The sequence below is a fragment of the Talpa europaea genome (assembly GCF_964194135.1).
Source record: "Talpa europaea genome assembly, chromosome: X".
NCBI lineage: Eukaryota > Metazoa > Chordata > Mammalia > Eulipotyphla > Talpidae > Talpa > Talpa europaea.
The window spans coordinates 67,879,391-67,898,547 of NC_140081.1; positions in this window are offsets into that span (position 1 = coordinate 67,879,391).

Consider the following 19,157-nt stretch of genomic DNA (forward strand, 5'->3'; position numbering starts at 1 on the left):
ATGGTGCAGCAGACCTCTCCTGACTCGCCCACTGCTCCCCTCAGCAGTGTATTTCAGTCGATCTGCCTGTTCTGTTCCCCACTTTATCTCTGGTGAATTCTCTCACCCTCCATACTTCTGGCCTGTACCCCAGCTCTTGTATGCTCTTGTATGTACAGTCTTTTTAAAAAATAAAATGCTCTGGGGTCATTCCCTGGCTGGGATTTGAGGCTCCCAAAAATCACTGGAATTGGTAGGGAAAAAAACCATTTTGTCCTTGAACCAAGTCTAAGACTGGAGAATTTACTATCTCCAGAGCTCAGCTTGAATTCAAATAACTTCATATTCTAAAAAAGATGTAACATCTACCTCTTTGAAGAAGAAATCTGGAAAGGATAAGTCAAGAAGCAATTTTTGCAGGCTGCCCATACCAACCCACATAAGCCCCTGACAGAGGCAGATAGAAAAAGTATGTTCCGGGCCTCCCCAGTGGTGCAGTGGTTGAGCGCTGGGTTGCAGAGCTGCCCGCAGCCTCTGCAGCACCGGTTCGATCCCCAGCCACTGGGGGAGGGTCCCACATGGCAGCGCAGACCTCTCCTGCCGCCCGCTGCTCCCCTCAACAGTGTACTTCGTCAGTCTGCCTGCTCTGCTCTCCGCTCTGAATCTGGTGAATTCTCTCACCCTCCCGCGCTTCTGACTGTACCAGTGATTGTATAAATAAATAAATAAATCTTTTAAAAAAAGTATGTTCCTTTGACTCGCACCCCAAAGTTTAAATCCTATAATTCATTTTTTCTATGCCCCTCCATTATTCATTAACAAGTATTAATTATTCATTAACAAGTGCCCAAGGGACATGTCTGAATCAAATTTACCTTTATAGTTAAAATGATTTGTTAGCTCTATGATTAATTTCTCTAATGTCGGTTGATTATCAGGTTGTCATACTGGGAATAAAAACTTACTCCAACAGATTATACTTGCCAGTTACCTCACCTGAAGTTCATCAACAAGTGGCACAATGTTGTGATTACCCACTATGTGCTCTGTGCTGTGTTGGGCATAATAGAAAACATAAGAAGAAAGGATAGGAAGTCACCCTCATTCCCAAAGAACTTACAAAAACTTCTGTGCATACACAACAAAGATACACATTACGTGCCTTGCATTCTGATTTCAGAAAAGGAATGGAGTTTCTTGAAAAGAAAGTCTTCATGGAAGACATGGACCTGGAATGAGACAGTATTGGAAGGGGTGCCTTTATGCCTTCCCAAATCACAAACCATTTCTAAAGGTGCCATTAATCTATATGAAATCATTGATTATCAATGTATCTGAGCACCTACTTGGGATTTACATAGCTCTTTTCTAATGTTATCACGTTTATCTGTTCAACAAAATTTCTTGAGCCCCTGCTATGTTCTAAGAGTTGGAGAAACACCAGTAAACAAATTATAAAATTCCCTGCCCACAGGAAGAGTTTTTTTTATAGTTGGAAAAAGAGACAATATGTATATATTCAAATAATTATAGAGCAGAATGAAAGGATAAAGTGTCAGGAAGTGTCATTTTATATGGGAAAAGCCAAGGAAGATATCTCTGAATAGGTGACATCTGAGCTGAGTCCTTAAGTGGAATGAAGATGATGCCAGGTAGATATCTGGGAAGAGAGGATAGACTTGTTTCCTTGGTTAATCTTATCTTGTGTGGGCAACAAGCTCCCAAACTATGCCTGTTGCCATTTGAGGTGGAAGTTCCATCTATTCTCTAGCCCAGTGCACCTGCTACTGAGCTAAAAAAAAAAAAAAGAAAGAAAGAAAGAAAGAAAAAAAAGAAAAGAAAAGGTTCCATCACTCTTTTGATCTGATGGATTATATAGTTTAGCAGCAAGCATATTGAACATTTGGTGAGTTAGGTGATCATTTTAACTAATGTCAATATTAGAGTAATCTAGAACTTAGATTTGACCCAGGCAGTTTCATAACCACTAGATTCTTTATTTCTGCCAATCATTTAAAAGTCAGAACTAAAACTATTTTAGACACTATTATTATTCCAACTATATTATTAGTCTGAAAATTTATTAAAACACCTGGAAAATGTTTCCTAAACTTAAACTCAAAAAAATTCTTCTAACTTGTGTTTGGATCTGAATATTTATTTTTAAGAGCACATTGTATCTATTTCATTTGGTAAGTCTTATAAAGGCTTCAGACCAAAAGCAATATAATTCTAGACTGAACTAAATGCCTTCCCCCTCCACCTATCCACTTCCTTTCCATGCCAGAGCCGCATAAATCCATGAAGCCTACTCAATGAGCATAGTGTAAGTTTTTGCCTCCTCACTAGACAATCTTCCAGGAAGGGAACTACATCTTACACTTTGTATTCCTCTTATACTTTGTACCTAGCACAGTGTTTTGGCCCTGAATTCTATGAATACTTGTTTATTGACAACTAAAATGTAGGCACTGAGTTAAACCTAAAAATATCATGGTGCTATAGAAACTGTCCAAGTTCATTGTTGGTAAATTCAGTTAGTGAAGTGCTTTCTAATAACCGGAGTCCTAGGGACAAAGGGGAACTTTCCCGTCAACAAGCGCAGCTCCATGGTCACACACTGAGTTACTATGTGGCAATCTCTCTGCCCCGGAAACCAAGTCATCTCTTACATGTACGTGTCACTGCAGAGACATTTTACTTTCTTTCCTTTTGGCAAAGACAAAGTCAATTAATTAGTAATATGCATGATAGTTCAAATATTCTATCTTTAACAGGATAGAGTGTATACCTGACTTGTTGGAAGGCAGCTATACTCACCACTATACCACCAACGCTAAACCTGACTTTTTGGAATAGTCACTAGGATGGCTTGAGCATTTCAAATAGAACCATTAATCATGAATGGAGAAAAACTTTCACTTAGATTAGGCTAGTGAGAGGTTCTGGAGTGGGACAGATGCAGGACACATTTTTGAAAGAACAGATTAGGTCATGGGTAGGCTATGGAGGAAAGGTAGACATTTATATTTTTTAATACAGGACATGGGAGAATAATGACTTCTTCCTTCACTTTAAGCACCATAAGTTGTCAAGGCCCAAAGCAAAAAGGCCAGCAGAGCATACTTCTTTTCCCTCAAGTTATTGCCATTGCCTCTAGTGTTGGCCTTCAAGAGCGCTGCATTTAATGACTCCTCTTTCATCCTTCTGTTTATTTGTTTGAAAGTTAAGCTAGTTTAGGTATCATTGATTTGTTGTGGGACTGTCATGTGTGATTTATCATTAGCTTGTTCGTGGTGACCTTTAAAATACAACTGTGTTATTGCAGTTATGTCATTTTCTCAGTATCAGAGAAAATGATTCTGTTGACATAGCCAGGCTCTTTTACAGCTTGCTGGATGCATGAGGTGCTGTACTCTGTCTGTTTGGTTCTGTTTCATTAGAATTTGGTAACATTTGGTAGATATTAATTAATATTTAGCTTTGGAAGTTAAGTTGAACTTTTCTTTTCTTTTCTTTTCTTTTTAAATATTTATTTATTTACACAAGCACTGGGTACAGTCAGAAGCGCGGGAGGGTGAGAGAATTCGCCAGAGTCAGAGCGGGGAGCAGAGCAGGCAGATTGATGAAGTACACTGCTGAGAGGAGCAGCGGGCGGCAGGAGAGGTCTGCACACCATGTGGGACCCTTGCCGGCGGCCGGGGATCGAACTGGCGCTGCAGAGGCTGCGGACAGCTTCGCAGCCCAGCGCTCAACCGCTGTGCCACCAGGGAGGCCCTAAGTTGAACATTTTGTTTACTCAAAATATCCTTAACCACATTTCTCCAACAGGGCTACAATGAATGAAATGAGCATAACTATTATAACATTTGGCAAGTTACTATTTACAAGGATGGTTTTAATCTTTCAGAGTGGTTTGCTTTGTTCTCAAAAGCAACTATTTCTGGGATGAGTAATCTAAATTAATAATGATTCTTTTTACTGGTTTTTACGTATAAACCCAGGTTAGCATTTTTTCCTTAAGCGATAATGTGTTTTTCTTCTGTATAGGAAAATACTTAAGGAGTATCTTGAAAAACAGGTCAAGAGAGGGCCCACTGGGGCCCAGCTAGTGGACTGAAAGAATGCTATAGGTTTGCAGTGCCTACCGCCAGGCATGATCTCCATCTAAAGTAAATTTAAATTTGAATTTTTCCGCGAAACTGCTGACATGGCTCCTAATATATAGTGTAATTAAGTTGGTCTATCTTTTACAGAGAGCAAGGTGGTGGCAATGTGATGTTATTTTTTACCAATTACGTTGGCAAAACTAAGATTGACAAAAACCAGTCATGATAAAGGGGTGGGGTAATAGGCATTCTCATACCCCATTGAGGGGAGTATATATATCACCTTTTAGAGAGTGAGAATTCCTAAGGTCTGCAGCCAGTAAACTAGAGACCCAGGAGAGCCAATGGTGTATGTTCCAGTCCATGTTTAAGACCCAAGAAGAACTGCTATTTCAGTTCAAGTCCAAAGGTAGGAAAACACTGATGTTTCAGACCAAACAGCAGAGCAGTAGGGCTAGAGGAGTTTCCTCTTACTCTTAGAAGGGTCAGTATTTTTGTTCTGTTCAGGCATTCAACTGTTGAATGATGCTCACCCACATTAAGGGAGAGCAATCTACATTTTACTCAGTCTATTCATTCAAATGTTAATCTTATTCAGAAATACCTATACCAACATACTCAGTATAGTGTTTAACCAAATACCTGAGCATCCTGTGGCCCAGTCAAGTTAACACCTAAAATTAACTATCACAGTATGGGTGGTATGATTTCATTTTTATAAAAAGAAATCCAATTATACATAAACAGAAGAAAATATTAACAGCAATCACCTCTGAGGTTGGGGTAAGGATTGGAGAGTTCTACTTAATAATCTTTATAGATTTGTTTTTGGTTGATTATTAAAATCAGACCTTATTTTTTATTGCTTTTATAATTTAAAAAAATGTTGCTTAGTAATGAAGTAGAAGGTGATGTGTAAATCCAACTAGCTCAGTCCCATGGGAGTGGTTACAAGGAACAGGGCAGGGGTAGGCAGGAATCAGGAGAAACATCTATGCAAAGTAATGTCTGTTGATAGGTTATGAGGGGTGCATAATTTACCTCTTGCCTTTCCTTATCTCTTCTTTCTAATCTCTTCATTCCATTGCCCCTCATGCCTGATAGTTTAAAGTCTTTATGTACAGAAACCTCCAATCCCCAACCATGACACTTTTCTTAAAGCACCTTTAGACTCCAGATTTTTACTTCTTTCTCATGGCCTAATGATTCCAAGTGAGACAGAATCTGGCTAATTTTCACACTAGAAAGAGTTTGTTTATACATGAATTAATCATTGGATGCTATTAACTAGTCATTACCTCACTTATTTATTCAGCAATCATGTAACATGTCCTGAGTGTCTACTATGCATGTATCATTGTGCCAGAGAATCAGCAGTTCTACCTGGGTAAGTGATTAGGAAAAGCTTCCCAGAGGAGATGTGGAAGGTGGGGCAAAATAGTCCAGGTACCAGGAGCAACCTCTGTCAAGATTTGGAGTTCTGAAAAGCTAAACATTTTCCAACCTTATGAGCAGGAAAAAGACAAAGATGCCCATTGTCACCACTTTTGTTTAACTCAGTATTAGAGATTTTGGCCTGAGCTATCAGACAGAAACAGGAAATAAAGGGAATTCAAGTCAGAAAAGAAGTAAAACTACCATTATTCACAGACAATATGCTATTCTATATAGAAAAATGCTAAAGAGTACATCAAAAAGTTATTGGAAACAGTAAGTGAATACAGCAAAGTGGCATGCTACAAAATCAAAATACAATAACCTATAACGTTTTTGTTTATACAATAAACAAGAAGCAAAGAAATCAGTAAATTAACTCCATTTATAATTACCTCAAATGAAATTTAATACCACAGAATTAACCTAATTAAAGAGGTCAAAAGATCTATCCAATGAGAACTACAAGGTGTTATTAAAGGACTTACATAGAGCTATAAGGAGATGGAAGGATATCTCATACTCTTGGACAGAGGGAATCAGTATAATCAAAATCACTATCCTGATCAAAATGATATACAAGTTTAGCGCAACTCGTATAAGAGAAAAAACAGCAATAGTTTTCTAAGAAATTGAACAAAATAATATTGAAATTAATATGGGAACACAAAAGTCCCCAAATTGCAAAAGCAATTCTGAAAAAAAAAAATAGAGGTTTTATCATTTAACCTGACTTCAAATTTTACTATGAAACAACAGTACTAAAAACTATGGTACTGTCACAAAAATAGATACATGGATCAATGGAATAGAATCAAAAGCACAGAAATAAATCCATGTACATATAAGCACCTAATCTACAATAAAGCAGCTATGACTATACAATGGGGAAAGGATATCCTTTTTCATAAATGGTGCTGGGAAAATTGTTAAACTAGACATAAAATAATGAAATTGGATCATTCTACAACTCCATATCCAAAAATGAACTCCAAAACAGATTAAAGATTTAGATATAAGACCTACCACAATAAAATATATAGAAATAAACATTGGTGATATGTTCCATGACATCATCAATAAAGATGTTTTTGCAAAGAGAAACTCCACTGACTGGGAGAAAATTTTTGCACACAACACTAATGATAAAGAACTGCTCACAAAAATCCAGAAAGAGCTGATGAGACTCAATAAAAACAAAGAAAATAATCCTGTCAAAAAAATGGGCAGAAGAGCTAAAAAGAAACTTCTCTGAAGAGGAAATGCAAATGGCCAACAGGCATATGAAAAAATGTTCAGCATCACTTGTAATCAGGGAAATGCAAATCAAAACTACCATGAGATACCATCTTACACCAGTGAGAATGGCACATATTAAAAAAACTAGCAACAACAAATGTTGGCGAGGATGTGGAGAAAAAGGAACTCTCCTGCACTGTTGGTGGGAGTACAAACTGGTCCAACCACTACGGAGAGCTGTGTGGAGATTTCTTGACCTACTAAACATAGAGCTTCCATATGATCCAGCAATTCCACTCCTAGGTATTTACCCAAATGACAAAGAAACATCAATTCCAAAGGGCACCTGCACCCCTATATATATAGCAGCACTATTTACACTAGCTAAGTTATGGAAACAACCCAAATGCCCAAAAATAGATGACTGGATCAAGAAGACGTGGTACATATACACAATGGAATATTACTCAGCAATCAAAAAAGATAAACACATGCAGTTTGCAGCAACATGGATGGAGCTAGAAGGGATCATGCTCAGCGAAATAAGTCAAAAAGAAAAAGAAAAATACCGGATGGTCTCACTCATAGCAGGAATTTAGAAAATTTAAATAAGAGACCAGGAAAAAGACTAATCAATACAAAGTAAAAAATCAAAATCAACAAGCAACTATAAACCAGAGACACACTATGGGGGTGGGGAGGGAGAGGGGGGGGTGCATACATTGTGCAAAGATGAAAAATTATGTAAGAATGATGTAAAATAAAATATTTTAAAAAAAGATGTTTTTGGAGACTCAACCCCTATGGCAGGAAAATTAAAGTAAAAAATAAACAATTGGGTTACTGCAAGTTGAAAAGATTCTACAGAGTAATACAAGAAGATTAAAAATATGTCCCATTGAATGTCACAAAACATTCATGTATTCAATGTATAACTGATAAGGGGTTAATATCCAAGATGTATAAATAACTCAGATAATTCAACAATTAAAAAAAACCCAGCTTAATAAATTGGCAACAGATATGAACAGTTTACAAAAGAGGATATCCAGAAGGCCAACAGACATATGAAAAAATGTTCATCATTTCCAGTAAGAGAGATGCAGGTTAAAACCACAATGAGATAACATCTCACACGTGTGAGAATGGCACATATTAAAAGACCCCAGAAAGAAGTGCTGAAGGGGATATGGGGAAAGAGGAACCCTATTACACTGTTGGTAGAAATACAAGCTGGTGCAACCATTATGGACTTCATGGTTCACTCCCTGAACCAGTATTTCCACCAGTAGCACAAGGGGAAGAGAGAGGCCCTCAGTTCTGGGGAGTCCTATCTCAAATCTACCAATCAACACATGAAGCAATGTCCTCATCATTATTCCCATCCCAGGTACCCTAGAAAAAGTATACCATCAACATAGTACCCCATACACAGCAGGGGCAAAGATGAGGTGGTTTGCTATGAGCAAAACTTTGAAGCCAACTGCTAGTCAAAGAGTATGATGCATTGCAAATAATAGCTTTTTGTAGACACTACTTGGACATGGAGTTGAAACGAATCTTAGCTCATGTTCTCTAGACATGACTGTTCAGGCCCTGTAGAATATATTGAGACACTTTCCCCTTCTTTGCGTAAGTCTGTGCTGTAATTTTTCTCCTGTATTGATCTACTCGTAGGGGTGAAAGTGCCTCTACATGTGTCTTTCCCCACTAGCACACAAGCAGCTGTAACCTAGCAGACAATAATATATGTCAAAGAATGCAAAACCTAGTTACTTCAAGCAGCTAAATGGGCATTCGGCCCATTCAGAAGAAGGAGGGTATTCTTTCCCTGTGGGCTCTCTACGTGATAGGGGAGTCTCTTTATATGCATGTATATAGAGGCAAGGAGCTTCCTGTAGGTCCCAAGGGTAGTCTTGAAGTCTGGGAGCCCCCAGGCCATATTCTGTCAAAGCTTTTATTTGTGCATACTATAAGAACAGATCTTAGGGTGACCTTAGTATAACTATTCTTCTGCCCCTCACCAAGCATTGGCTCTGTGGGAGGTCTCCCAAAATGGAGACTCTCCAAAGTTTACCAAGATGGAGTTTAGGGGACCCCATAAGTGTGAAATGGAAGCCCAAGGAAAAGTGGATCTTACAGAGGTTTTAGAATTAGTCATTCTGTCCATGTGCCCTATGGGTCATGAAAAAAGAGACTTAAGTCCTCAAATAATTCCCTATTAAAGTACGCCAGGGCACTATTCTTGTTTTCTTGTAAGTTAAGCCTCTCTCTCTCTCTCTCTCTCATTGGAGAAAATGCTGTTTAAAAACATACAGTTGGAACAAGAAGGGAGTAAGTGGGAGTGATGGAAGCTTGGGAGACAGCCATAAAGTGTAAATTTGGGCTGATGAGGTCAAAACTACCAACTCTGGGAATGGCTGGCTCAGAGCTTGCTTGCTTGCTTGCTCTCTGTACTCTGTGAGAGCGTGGGCCAGGCAGCATCTGTCAAACCCAAGAAGGCACAGAGCTACAAGTCCCCTTATGCTTATCTCTACAAAATGAAGCTGGATATATGTTAAGCAGAAAGCTAGCAGCTTGGTACATCGGAAAAAGTAATTTGGGTTCCCTCTTAAGGAAGAATTCAAGACCTGGGCAGCCATGGGTTCATGCTGGCCTGAACTTCAAGCATCTTTGAGCTTTTAGCACTGTGAAGGGGGACTAAAGGGGAAGAACCTGAGAGGGGGTGAGAGAAGGGAATGGAGATCATATGTTGTCAATTAGAAAAGAAGGAATGAGAAGAATGCCACGCTTTAGCTTAAACCCTCCTTGTAGGTTGATGACAAGCCACATGTAAAGTTTAAGATGGGTATTTTCGAACTCATCCTTCTGCCCCACTGGAGCAGCTCCAGCTGTAAAAGAAGCAGATGTGGCAAAAGAACAGGATGTTTCAGGCTTTGAGTTTCAAAGGACCAAATGGAAGTGCAGATCTGGTCCTTTAGTCTTCTGAACACTGAAGATTGAAGGTTTTGTGGCTCTCTGGGGCTGTATTTTCTCAGCCTAAGTAGGGGCCCTGTTTTTTCAGGTGTGACTAAACAAGGGGAAAAAAAGAGAAATCAGGTTGGGTAGGCCCCGTGAGGGCAGAATATGGACTTTCTCAGGTACAATGGCAGAGAATCCTGAAAATGCCACTCGACTCCTTAAAGGGACAACCTATAAGTCTGCAAACAGAAAGAAGCTATCTTCCCTGGATTTTGAAGGCTGCTAGATACCTAGATCTCCTCTGAATAGGACGAAGAGTGAAGACGCTTGACTGGGTAAGCCTTTGCCTGGGGAGAATAGAAGGAATTTTAATGACTTCCTGTGTAAAGTCTTGAGGGGCCTTGGGTAGCCAGTATAAACAGGAGGCATTTCAGTTGATTGGATTTATGTTTCTGAAATCAGGAAACAGGCCAACATGGGCCTCTGTTTAGCTCCGTTCCATGGGATTGGAAGTTGGAATGCAGGGAGATGCTGCCTCAGATTTCATCCTGTAATCAGTGGCCATTCTCTTTTTGACTTTTACTTCAGCTACTTTATATACATAAATATGTATCTCTATGTATATGTCATATATTAATTATATATATTATGTCCAATCATATATAATAGGCATAGCTAGCTATGTAGATGTAGATATATAGAAATATGGATATAGATATAGATAACATAGATACACATAAAGTTGCCTCCATTCTTGAAGAGACCGGAGAGTCAAAGGGGATCTGGTTTCCAATGATGGAATGAATGAGTTTCAAAAGTATCTCCTTCAGGCCTCAGGCACTGTTTCTCTAAGATATAGGGATTGGTCTATGTGGTCTTGAACATACATTTCAGAAGATCCTTTGTGCAAGGAAGTACAAAGAGCATCCAAGAGCTTCTATTCTTATTTGTTGGCCAAGCCTCTAGAATCTAGACCATTTTATTGTATACTCATTTCTGCCCTGTCTGGTGCAAATAACTTGACACTTAAAGTCAGACAGTCCTGGATTCCAGGTGGACTTTGCCACCAGCTAGCTGAATAAGCTACCCACTAAGTAAGAATAGACACTATTGATTGTTTACTAATTATGTCAGCCCCATGCCAAAAGCACCTTACATAGATGATCACATTTCATTCTCACAGCAACCCTGGGAGGGAGGGACTGTTATTATCTTCACTGGAGAAGATATTGTTTCTCAAGTTAAAAAAACTGAAATTTAGCGATTGACTCAAGGTCAATGGCTAATCAGTAGCAAAGTCAAATTAGAATCAAAACTGTTCCCAAAGTCCGTGATCATAAACACTAGTAGCCTGCCTCCACCCCTAATTCATTATACTCTGTGTCTAGGGTTTTTGGAAAATAGGAATAATATTTTGAATGACACCTATTCTGCCTACATTATGAGGATGGTTCAAGGATAAAAGGAGAGAACAGCTATTCTACTCAATGAACATTTATTGAGTATTATGGGTGAGGAGTTGTTCAAGGGTCTGGGTATTCAAAAGTAAATGAAATGGGGTTCCTTCACTCCAGAAGGTTATCATCTGGCTATGAAACAGCCTTGAAAAGCATAAAGCACTATACAAGTGCCAGTTTCCTATGGTACAGTTTTCATTGCATGTATAGTGAAGGGAAACTATTGGCCACGGGTACAGAACAAGCTAGGGTAAAAATCCCACATGGCTTTCAGCTGCTCCCTACCAAACTTGGCAACCAGCTGTTGCCAATCCCCAGTGAGACTGAAAGGAGAGGAAACAGGCAGTAATTTGAAATGTGACCATAATGCAATGTGACTGCAGCTTTTTCACAAGCATATTAGGACGTGCACATCCAAAGGAGTGGTGTCCCCTTCAGACTAGCACCTTGGGAGGTGAAATCCCTGAACATACATTGCAATGATGTTGCCATTGCTCAAAACAGTTTTTGGAACTCCTCTTCAGTAATTGAGTTCAGAGCCGGCGGCACATTCTTTTAAATATCCTCAATGGTGATAAATCTTTGTCCCCCTTTGAGGGTGGATTTGATTTTAGCAAACAGCCAAAAGTCATTCAGAGCCAAGTCTAGAGAATAAGGTAGGTGATTTAGCTCAGTAGTAAAGAGTTTTTAATTGAAAAACAGCCTGCTCCCTCTCTTCTCCACCCTACTTTTCACTCTACCTATGCCTCTCTCCCCCTCTCCTGCCCTGGCTTCCAAGAATGACTGTTAAGATCACTTTACTTGTGTGGTTCATAACCTAGTACAAACAGAGGTTAAATGACTACTGCCAAGATCAGAGGACTAGGTAAGAGGTGAGCTAGGATCAGCCCCTGAGTCCCCTGCAAATTACAGCATGAGAACATGAGACATCAGAGAAACTTCATGATGACCAAGGGAACCCAATCATGGAAATGGATGAACAAAGGACCGTTTGTTCCTAAAAGTCTCTCCAAACCCCTCACAGAGCACATAAGTATAGTGCTCCTTGATAACGGCAATAATGCCCTGTGATTGGCCCTTCTTTCCAGCAAAATCCAACTGGGGATAGGCCAATGTCTCTGAAAACTGACCTTCCAAATAGGGTATAAGTAGAAGGCGATAAGAACTCTACTCCTTACCCACTCTGGAAACAAAACAACAGCAGAAGTATAGGAGAGCCAGGGCTGTCCCTAAGCAAGATTGTGAAGGCAGAGAAATCACTTTCTTGGCAATCACTTCCAAATCCGCATCCCTCCCCCCATCACCACCTTCTCCCTATTTCCCTATTCTCCAGTAAAGGGGAAAAGTGTCTGATTAGTGCATGTGCCCAAAGGGTAACACAGGCCATCTGCATGATAGAAAAGAGAATCAAGGCTGTGGTTATCCAAAGGAAAGGAAAACAGACTTGCAGAAGCTCTGGATGCATTGACGGGATACTTGTAGGGAAGGCGAGGTATGCCAAATCACCCCCAGAAAGAATATCTACCATTCTTGGTGCGTGAAGGTATCCCTGGAGTTAGCTCTATCATAGGCTACTTTCCCTCAGGGGCTGGTGCTGTCTAGAGTGGGACTTCAAACCACAGAATCCCCTTAGAGAGAAGGCCATGGCCCCATTTGGAAATTGAGGCCTAGAGTAAATGTGGGGGAGAAGCAGAGGAAGGAGTAGCCTGCTCCCAAATCACCGAGGAATTCATGGTTGTGCTGGGGCTGGACCAGGTCCCTGGCTTCCACCTACACCTGAGCACTCTGCAGTGAACACCTGACCTTGACTGGGGCCTCCTCGGCTGGCAGTTATTTGCAGAAATGCCCATGTCCTCATTCAACATACCCAAAGTTTTTTTGAAGTGAGTCATAATTCTCAGGCTAGTTTCCTCTTGCTATTGATTCACGAAGCACTTGAATTTCTCAGGGGATGAGGGAGTGAGAGAAATGTCAAAATCCTGTGCCCTTTCCAGAGGTACAACATCTTCTCTCATTGGAGGACAAGAAATCCCCTTGGGAACCCAGGAGCATTGCTTTTGAGCCTAGGCAATGATTCCACAGCAACTCGAGGTTGTATATACTATTGAATCCTCAAGATGAACTATTGGAGAAAGTATTCCACCAATTATGTTTCCATGGGGCCCAGGGCACATGGTCTTGATTAGAATGAGCAAGAGCAAAGCAGATTTCCTCCTGTGAAGGTCTGAAAGTAATTTGAAATCCAGCCAATCACGTTCCAGCAGCCAATGCCTGGCTTCCAGCTGCTGCTTAGTGAAAATTCCAAACTCAAGGAGATGATACCTGGAGGGGTAGGTGGAGGTGCAAAAGGCTAAGCCAGGGAGGAAGAGAACTTTTGGAGAACTATAGTTACAAGATTTGTAGGTTATGGCTTTCCCCAGGCCCTCGGTCCCAATTTCAAACCCCAACACACCCAAGCAGAGCTGACTACCAGCCCATGGAAGCGTGCAGCTTTGTGGTGAAACATTTGACTGTAGTTCAAGTCCTACCTCCTGTCCCAAACTATTCTAGCTTGTCAGGAAACCCCTAGGGCCTCTCAGCTCTTGCAGAATGAATACAGTTGCTCACAAGCAGTATATCTCTCCAGTATTATATCTAGGTTTTCACATTTAAATAGGTGCATTAGCTTCTTCCTCCTCAGCCATATTGTGAAATTTTCAAGATCAAAACCTGTTTCCTTCCTCTTTGCATAACTCACAATGTCTAGCTCAGTTAGGGCCTGACAGGTGATTGACCATCAGTAGTCTGGACAGAGCACAAAAGCACAAGCGGTTCTCCCAGTTTATGTTGGCCTTTTCCAGCCAGGTTGCCACTCTGGCCCTCAAGGCCATGCTGGGCAGAAAGAAATAAATTCAGGAAAGGCCAGCCCCTGAAGAAGCCACCAGAGAGAAAGCAGGTTTCAATAGGTAAGTGCTTTAGTGGGTAGAATGTGGCAGTGAGGCCAGGCAAGTTGGACATAGGGGCAGAGAGAAGGAGAATCTAAACAATCCCCTCCCCATCATTTATCTCAAAATTATATGTCCTGGAAGAAAATCTGGAGGAGAGGAGTTAAGAATCTAACTTCTTTTATCCTGGTGTTTGCTACTTCCAGATATGAGTTATTTGGGTACATCTGGGAGACCAAGCATTGCTGCCGTGGTTGTTTATATGTGTATGGGGAGGGAGAGGCGTTGAGGGGGGGTTGCAAAAGCCAAGAATGTTATGGAAGCATGTGTGTATGTGTGTGCATGTCTGTGCATGTGTCTATATATTTGCACTTTCTTTTATTTTTCACACTGTGTCCCCAGCTCAGGTGCTACTAGACAAACTAACACCTCTGTCACCCCTTCTCTGTAATGTCACAACTAGGTCCCAATCCACACGGTTCCCATCACCAATAAAATAGCATGAGAATAATAGGTTGACTGCCACATGCTAAGTGGAAACATATGACCTATCAGTCAAACAAGAATCAGTTTTTCCCCTAAGATGCAGAGCACAAGTAGAAAGGGAGAGCCAAGCTGGAGTACTGAAAATAACCTCTCTGCATATGAGCTGGAGAAGGAAGCTGGTTTCTGGTTTGGCTTTTCTTCAGCTGTGCCATGAAGCTCTAAAGCACTCTGGAAATTAAGCAGTATTCTGACTCTTGAGGATTCCTGCAGGAATGCCCGGAAAAAGCTAGGGCAGAGATGGTTCTAAACATTTTCTGGTGTCACACACCTCAGTGGGATTTCCTCTTTAACTCTTATCCTGGCCCGTCTAGGGTGACAGCCTGTGTCATTCCCTCCGGCTGGGGTTCCAAGCTTTCCAAACTGTATTTGGGTTTTTTTTATCTAGTTGAGAGGGTGTCCAGATCTTTGATGTTTTCCTCTTTTGTATACCCCACCTGATCTCACCTTGGACAGCCCTCGTCTCACCACCTACATTGCCAACTTCAAAGCAAGTAGTAATGAGCTTGTAGCAATACAGGAAAGGAAGTCAGGACAAAGGCAGCACTTGCAAATAATAATTAAGGAAATTTCTCAAGAAATGTTTCAGATAAGAGTGCTGTGGCATGTGTCTGGGGTGACTTAAATGTGACTATTTCTCCAAGTCCCTTCTTGCCCTGTGATCCTGTCATCTCAATATGTCCTCCTCCTTTGAGACCCAGCAGAAAAATGACTTTCACCTGAGAGGGCTAATGGCCCACTTCTCATCACTCTATTCTCCTTCACTTTGGATATTTTGCTCCCCTTCTTATTTCAGAGACCTTGCAATGCTGGCAGCTTTACTGAAATACACTGGGCCTTGTCAAAGGTGGAAAGTAACATTAGGAGCAATTTCAAGTGTGGGCTGGTCAATAACCTGGATTTAAGAATCTTTAAAATTTGAGCCTATCCGAGTGAGTGGGTTGAAATGTGTTGCAGGGAACCACCTTTGGGGGAATCTCTGTAAGTCTTCAGTTATATTTCTTGCCTGGAAAAACTATACACATAACACACACAAATGTGTTGATTACTACAGGGCAGCTGAATGACATAATTCTATCCTTATTACGAAGGGCAAGAGGCCAAGGGAGCCAAGATTAAAGTTTTCTAAATAAAATAGTTTTTACATAACAGTACCAATTACAGAATTTTGGAGTTGAAAGTGATCTAGAAAAAAATACATTTGTTGCAGCTCTCCTGCCTTCAATTTTTCAGAGAATGTGCTTATTTCCTCTACCCATTTGTAAATGCGCCTTTTACCTCCTTTTGATAATACCAGAGCCAATATAGTTCCTTGTAATGTTGGCCTTAAAGTCTCCCCTGCTGTGTTGTGTGTAATGGATACTGGGTTATCGATGTCTGGTGTTCCACCTGAAAGCCTAATGACGTAACAGAGCTCCACGAAGTCGCTGCCAGAGGGAGACCGTGGCTGGTCCAAGGGAAGCCAAATAGCCATTTGGGTCACTAGATAAGACAGTGAGACTTAAGAAATTAGTGTTGTGCTTCTCCAAAGAAAACATACAGATGGCCCACAGGCACATGGATAAATGCTCAACATTGCTTGTCATCAGGGAAATGCAAATCAAAACCACAAGGAGATACCATCTGACTCCAGTGAGAATGGCTTATATCAAGAAAAAAAAAAATAGAGAAACAAGTGTCAGCAAGGAAAAGGCACCCGTGTACCGTACACTGTTGGTGGATGCAGACTGTCCCTATGGAAGACATAAATATTAAAAGTAGATCTTTCATATGATCCACTCCTAGGTACATACCTGAAGAATATAAAAATACCAATACAAAGGGATACATGCACTCCTATGCCCATTGCAGCCTTATTTACAATAACCAAGTTACGGAAACATACTGAGTGCCCAAGGACAGAGGAATGGATTAAGAAAATGTGGACTATGATGACTTCACCTAAGGGGAGAAATCCTATATTGTGAAAAAATAAGCACGGATGTTTAAGAACAAAAATTAAAAAGTTTAGAAGGATTCAGCAGGTGGTGATGGGGGAAGATGTGGTATATGCACACAATAGGACGCTACTCAGCTATAAAAAAGTAGATGAACTCCTGCCATTTGGGACAACATCAATGAAATTGAAGGGGATTATGCTAAGTGAAATAAGTCAGAAGGAGAATGACAAATACTGCATGATTTCATTCATATGTGGGATATAGAGAAACAAAACAAAGGAACAGACAAGACCAAACCAAAACAAACCAGAGAAATCTGACTGCAGAACTGAGGCTACAAGGGCTGTGTTGGGGGAGTGGAGAAACAAAGGGGGGGCGAGGTGGGGTAATGGTGTGATTCTATTCCCCTAAATTATATAAAGTGTTGTAAACCAATGTTTCCTCAGTATAAACAAATAAATATGCTGGAAAAATAAATAAAATAAAATACTAGATTTTAGTCTAAAGGAAAAAGAAAGAAATCCTGTGATCCATCCCCAGGTTGGGGTACTTAGCTGTGTGAGAGAAATTACATAAGCACTTCTGTAAATCCACTTGGACTGTATTATTTCACATCTGCTGTGCTTTCTTGCAATTGTCCAAAAGTCCTTTCGGGTATGTTTAGATAACAGGCTAAGGCATACCAGGGCAGGGAGGGCCTCTTGGCTCTTAAATTCCTGCTATAATTCCAGTGCTCTGAATTTACCAAGCACACACATTCTGATTGTCTAGCCGTGTGCAAATATGATCTCAACACGACTCACTGTTGTGGCCCAGTGACACAGAGACAAAACTCCCTCTCTCCCTCCCTTCCACCCTTCTTCCTCTCTTACTCCTCCTTCTTCTCTCTCTCTCTCTCTCTCTCTCTCTCTCTCTCTCATTCTTTTGTTTCTTCCTTTTGTCACCCTCTATTTCTTTTCATCACCTCTTGTAGTACACGAAACTGGAGTTAGTTCCTGGAAGTCTGTGCTGTGTTCAGTATGGCCGGGTGAGAGCAGGCATGCTAATTTGGCTGCAAGGCCCCTTGTATGGCATGGAGCTGACTGGCCTGAGGCCTGGCCACCTGACTTGTCAGGTCAGGGAAACCCTGCCGTTCTTGCACTCTACTCTCCGTTGCTCTGGCTCAGCTTGAGGCAGAGCACAGTGGCTGGCCCTGTGTACTTTGGCAAGGCAGCACTGTTGGAATAGGCCAGGATGAGGTTTTCCTCAAGCCACTGGACGGTCCCCTGGGAGACTATGGATGGCTCACCCTAGCTGACAATGCACTTCCTTTTAAGACTTCATCAAGAAGTTGTAAAACACTCAATGACTTCCTTAGACATTGGAAGGAATACAGCTGCTGTCAGGCTCAGAATACTCACCGAGGGAGGTTTTCCAAAAAAAGGAAGGTTTCCTGGGTTAATGAAAGGAAGTTAGCTCAGCAGCCTAGGGAAGAAGCAAAGCTGGGTAGAGGCAATTAACCAGAATGGGTAATAGGTACTTCCCACTTCTACAAACAATAACACAAGAGGAAGGGCTCTTAAACTTCAGCATATAGGCTGTAGGGCAACTTTCAGGGACATCTGGATTGGTGGCAGGCAATGGTCCAGGCATGGAGGAAGACGTGGATGGCAGCTCCAGATGGATCTATGGCAGTTTGGGGGCTAGATGGGCATACCTTGTGTGAAGTGCAGAGACCACTCTCCAATGTGGTATTTTGACTCCGTGTCCAGCCAGAGACTTGTTTTGTCTGTTCTTGGAACAGAAAACAGGACAATTCATTTCTGGTAGGAAAGATTTAAGGAAAAAATATGCTAAATGATCTGCTAAATTGCTACAAGCTCAAGGGATTGCTGGCTATCAGCATCTGTTAGAACAAGATGCATGTAATACAGGAGCCTCGGGCCTCCTTGGTGGTGCAAGGAGTAAAGACGCAACCTACGAGGCTGTCCGCAGCCACTGCAGCACGAGTTCGATCCTGGTCGGCAGACCGCTCCTGCTAACTGGCACAGCAGACCTCTCCTGCCTCGCCTGCTTCTCCCCTCAGCAGTGTATTTCAATGAATCTTCCTGTTCTGTTCCCCACTCTGTCTCTGGTGAATCCTTTCACCACCCCCCCACACCCCTGGCCTGTACACCAGTTCTTGTATGCAAAAATAAATCTTAAAAAATAATAATAATAATACAGGAGCCTCATGTCAAACTGGAAATTTCTCTACCAGCATTTTTCTGCCTCCTGAATGGTGAAACAGTTTCAGCAAGAGCTAAAGATAACATTTACTTTTACCTGAAACAGAAAGCATAGAGGACAAGGCATCCTTGGGTGGTGGTTCTGATCTTCACAGACTCCCTCCATTAGCTGCCCAATCCACGTTGCTGCCATCCACTTTATCATTCACTTATTCCTCTACCCCTGACATGCCAAACCATTTTCTCTGTCATCTCTTTCTTTACCTGCTCTTTAGAATATGAATCTATTTCTAAACCACGATTGGCATTAGGCAGGCTATGTTATAATAACAAATGGACTCTTAGATCTCAATAACTTGGCACA